Source organism: Orycteropus afer, unplaced genomic scaffold (genome assembly GCF_000298275.1).
Source record: "Orycteropus afer afer isolate SDZICR_OR568_19922 unplaced genomic scaffold, OryAfe1.0 scaffold00921, whole genome shotgun sequence".
Lineage (NCBI taxonomy): Eukaryota > Metazoa > Chordata > Mammalia > Tubulidentata > Orycteropodidae > Orycteropus > Orycteropus afer.
Genome location: NW_006922508.1, coordinates 296,073 through 301,551, shown reverse-complemented (window position 1 = coordinate 301,551; position 5,479 = coordinate 296,073). Strand labels below are relative to the sequence as shown.

General features: G+C 38.7%; 1 non-coding gene across 1 annotated transcript; it reads left to right on the top strand.

The window, feature by feature from the left end:
• Positions 1-481: 481 nt before the first annotated feature.
• Positions 482-588, top strand: LOC122151947. Its single transcript, XR_006164346.1, has one exon. It is a non-coding gene; the product is annotated as a U6 spliceosomal RNA (small nuclear RNA).
• The last annotated feature ends 4,891 nt before the right edge of the window (positions 589-5,479 follow it).

The following is a 5,479-nucleotide window of genomic DNA, read 5'->3' as shown; positions in this document are numbered from 1 at the left end:
GGAGCGGCTGGTGGATTTGAACCCCTAGTCTTCTGGTTAACAGTCAAATGCCTTAGGCACTGTGCTACGAGAGCTCCATTGATATGGAGATAGATAGATATTCCAATTAATGTGCTAATTAATAATCAATGTTAACAACTACTGATAAAACAATTCTTTGACAGGGCTCTACTTATTCACATTTGTTCATTACTTCCTGATTAATATCTATATTAGCAAGTAATAAAATTATACAACCTAAAATATTCCAAATAAAATTATACATCCTTAATCAGAAAATTATGCAATATCAATTAAAATGTAACGGTTACATAATTCTACCTAGATATACATAGCTGCACATAATTTTTTGCATATTTCTTCTGGCCTCTAAGAAGGATGTTAAGGAGCTTTGGTGGTATAGTAGTTAAGACATTTGGCTGCTAACCAACGGGTCAGTGGTTCAAACCCACCAGTCACTCCATGATAGAAAGATGAGGCAGTGCTCGCTTCTAAAGCACATGTACTAAAATTGGAATGATACAGAGAAGATTAGCATGGCCCCTGCACAAGGATGACACACAAATTCCTGAAGCATTCCATACTTTTAGAGACAAGTATTGATTTGGGTGAAGGGAAAGGCAGTGTTCCAAATGTGAGTGATCAGCACAGTGGCACTGAGGAAGAGGAAGACATAGAGAGGTACATGGGAAGTACAGACAGCAAAGATGAGCCCTTTTGGATATACAATACTGCATTGTCAGTGATGGCAATCATTGATCTATGAGTGGATAGATGGATGGACAGACTAAATAATCAGGTATGTCTAGGCAGGGGGTAGTGTGCTCATGACCATCTATAGGGTTGGCAGATGTATTTGTATGTGCCATAAGAATATCCAGGTGTATAGTAGAGCTGACAAGGGACAAAGTTATGGTGACTTCTTGGCCACAGCTAGCTGTGTGGAGAGAATGATTGGACCTGTGTTTTCGGGACCATGGTCACAAGGGCCATCAAATTCAATTGGCACAACATACTACACAAAATCATTGTTTTACATTGTATTTTGATGAGTAGCAACTGGGATCTTAAAAGCTTGCAAGTGGCCATCTAGATGCAATGATGGGTCTCTCCTCATCCAGAGCAAAGAAGAATGAAGAAAACCAAGGACACATGGAAACAATTAGTCTAAGGGACTGATGGACTATGTGACCCTCAGCCTATATGACCAGAAGACCAGAAGAACAGTGGTGCCCAGCTACCACTGTCAACCACTCATAAAGGGATCAGTGCAGGAGATCCTGGATAGAGTGGGAGAACAATGTGGAACAAAATTCAAAATCTTAAAAAAAAGAAAAGAACAGGTTGCTGGTCTGATAGAGCCTGGTGAGACTATGGCCCCTAGCTACTCTTCAGGTCTGGCATTGAACTCAAGTCATGTGATTTCCAGCCAAACAATAGAGAGGCATTTGGGGTGAACATTTACATCAGGTAGATACAGTCCTTGGAGTGATCAATCATGGGAGAACAAAGGGCAGTGTTTGCACAGGGACACTGCTGGGGGGGTGGGGTGGGCAGGAGTGCATGGGAGGGAAAGACACAGGGGAGAGTTAACTATGGGAAGGAAGTGGGAAGGGCTGTTATATTGTGGGGAATTGCAGTCAATGTCATAAGACAAAATGTGTGTGAAGTGCTGTATGGCAAATGAATTTGGCTTAGTAAACTTTCACCAAAATCCCCATAAAAATTGGATAAAAAAAAAAAAAAAAGATGAGGCAATCTAGTTATGTAAAGATTTACAGCCTTAAAAACCCAACGGGGATTGCTGTGAGTCGGAATCAACTCAGTGGCAGTGAATTTGGTTTTAGTTTGGAAGACAGATGTTATAAATAGTGGAACAAATAACATTTATGCAAGTTAATAAATTAATTAAATTATATAATTTATTGAGGTTTCATGTCAAGAAAACTTACTGATTACTTTTATAACTTTTTGTTTAGCTCAGGAAAATACCATGGGTATTTGCTATCCATTTCTGAGTACTGAGTGCAACCTATGGAGAATGTTACATAAACATTAGATTTTTGAATGGAGATGGTTTTCACTTTATAGTAGTGCACAGTTCTAAAAAATGACTATGCAAGCTACAACCATGCATAACAATCTCAATAAATGGGAAATATGATTGTTCTATGATCTTTACAAATTTTTGCAAAATTCAATTAAAAATTCTCTTTCTGTTAGTTGTAAGTATATAGAGAAATGAGAAAATAGTTATACTAATATTTATTTAAGGAGCCCTAGGAGCTCTGGTAGCATAGTGGCTAAGACACTTGCCTGCTAACCAGACGGCTGGCGGTTCAAACCCACCAGCCACTCCTCGGAAGCAGGCTGTAAATCCTACTTCCGTAGTGATACTGCCTCAGAAACCCAAGGAGGGGTCGCTATGAGTCGGGTTTGACTCGATGGCACATAACAACAACAACAGTAGCTCAATGGTTAAGTGATCAGGTACTAACTGAAAGATCAACATTTCAAACCTACCAAAAAGACCTGGTGTAAAGATTTCAGCCTGGGAAATTCCATGAGGCAGTTCTACTTTATCTGGCTGATGATTTGGAATCAACACAACAGCACACAATATCAACAATATCTATTTCATACAGTCCAATTTAAAATATTAGAAACAATGACAATTTAAGTATCCTTTTTGTTGTTAAAAAATATATATGCCAAAAGTAGTTTGAACAGTGTTTGCCTTTTCCTTCTCATTGTACAATTTACAGTAGAGTAAGCATCTTTTCTATGCCTTGGTGAACTATCATAGTCCTTTCTTAGTATAAGTCAGCTTCCAGTATTTTATTCTTTATGCTTTCTCTGTCATAAAATACCCTGTAGATTTTCTTTAATGAGAAGTTTTTTTGTTGGTATCATTTCTTCTGAACATCTTCATTCTTTTTGTCACACTACTTTTCTCATATATGTTTAGCAGTTCACCTTCACTAGTTTCCTCTGGCTACATATCTAATTTCTAGAACATTAAGAGTGTTAGCGTTCCCACGGTCGGCCATGCTGTAACTACATTAAGTTGGCTGAAATTTCACCTCTAGTATTTTTCATTTCATTGCTCACCTTTGTCTTTGTTGACCAACTTTCTTTTCAGATTATTTACTTTTGTGAAATTCCATATGAGTTCATCCCTGTGAGGCAAGTATGCAACACGACTACACACATTCTTGTCTGTGTGCAAACTGAATAACAGTTGCACGGTGACCATTCACTAACAGTCATTGAAAGAAGTCATGTGATTGAGTACTAATTATGATATGTCCCTATTGTTTACATAGTGGCTTGTAGAGTGAAGAGCTAGCAATGAAGCTTTCCTTTACACAATTATTCACATCTAGTATGTCCTAGTTACTAAATCTTCATCTGGGTTGTTGGGAGACTGGTGTTATTTGATTAAACTATATCAGGAGTTCTGGTGATGTAGTGCCTAAGGCATTTGACTGCTAAGCTGAAGGCTGGCAATTCAAACTCACTAGCCACTTCTCAGAAGGAAGACTGGGCATAGAGATACCACCCTGGAAACCCAAGAAGGGATCATTATGCGTCAGAATCAACTCAATGGCAGTGAGTTTTTTTTTTTTTTTTTCACTGAAAACCATGCATATCCAAATTATGTAAAATGAGGGCAGCCTGTAATAACTCAATAGACATTTACAAATTATAGAAAGACTGTATAATTTGTGGAAAAATGCAAATTTTTATGATGCATAAGATATATTATCAGTTGCAATCAAATTCATTACAACTCATCATGACTCTGTGTTTTACAGTAGAATTGAACTTCATAGGGTTTTCAATGGCTGTGATCATCTTAGAAGTAGATCTCCAGATCTTTCTTCTGAGGCATCTTTGAGTGGATTCAAACTGCCCACTTTTGGTCAGTAGCTAAGTGCTTAACTGTTTACACCACCCACGGATTCCAAATATATATATCCCACTGCCACTGAGTTGATTCTGACTCATAGCAACCCCCATTGGGTTACAAGGCGACAAATCTTTATGGAAGTAGATTTCCTCATCTTCTTCCCATGGAGTGTGGCTGGTGAGTTTGAACTGCCAACCTTCTGATTAGAAGCCAAATGCCTTACCCACTATGCCACCAGACCTCCTTTGTATACATGGATTCTTATATTGAAAATATGAAGATAGAGCAGATCTCAGGATTTTATTTTGGTTTTAAGATTTTTGACTGGTTTTTCAAACTCCAGTCTGAGGCATACATCAAATTGTATGTTGTATGGCTTTTCTTTCTCACTAGCAAATTCTCAGCTGTTCAAGTAGAAGAGAAAATTTTACTTAAGAAATACTAAAGACGAGAGATGCTTTGTAGTATTGACTGATGAACTGTAGTCTAGTAATTGGCTTCTTCACTTTGCTGGTACATTTGTATCTCAGACTTTTAGTCAGTCTAGTTTTCAACTTAATTTACTCCTTTAACTCTGAAAGATGTTTGTCTCCTTTCAAAACAAACTGACTCCTGGACCTTGTCCTTCTTATACTGCCCCTTTTTCCACCAAATATATTTCTAATTAATCCTATTCCTCTATAACCTGGTGAAAACGTTGATCCAAGAACCCAATCACATATGTTGTTGTTGTTGTTGTTATGTGCCGTCGAGTTGGACCTGACTCATAGTGACCCCTCCTTGGGTTTCCGAGGCAGTATCACTATGGAAGTAGATTTCCCCATTTTCCTTCTGAGGAGTGGCTGGTGAGTTTGAACCACCAGCCTTCTGGTTAGCAGTCAAGTGCCTTAGGCACTATGCTACAGGGCTGCTCCAATCACATATTGTAAGAGGAATTTCAGAGCACATTGTGGTTTCTCTTTGCTACCACTGAGAACAGAGAATGAAGAATTGGGGAGTGGAAAGAGTGTAAACAGTGGGACTCAGCCAAATATTTGACTGTGAACTCCAATTCATGTCCTTGTTGATTGTGCTCTTAGGCATCTCAGTCAGCTTCCAAACTTCAGTTTCCTCAGCCCTGATTCTGTAAGTCCTTTCCATTTCAACATCTACTACTGAGGTCATCTGAGATGTAGTACTAAGAGGGACTTGAGCGTTAAACTCTGATTTGTGGTGACTGCCCAGAGCAGCCACTATTTGAGGAAAATCAGGAGGTTAAGGTTATCTTCCCACTACCCATCTTTCATTTTGTTGTACCATAGAGGCTTGTATGCTGCTATGATGCTGGAAGCTATGCCACCAGTATTTCAAACACCAGCTGGGTGACCTATGATGGACAGGTTTCTTCAGAGCTTCCACACTAAGGCAGACTAGGGAGAAAGCATGACAATCTACTCACAAAATTAGCCAATAAAATCTAATGGATCACAACAAATTATTGCCCAATATAGAGCTGAAAAATGGAATCTAGCATGGTAACAATCATGATATGGCATAGGAGAGGATGATACTTTGTTCTGTTGTACA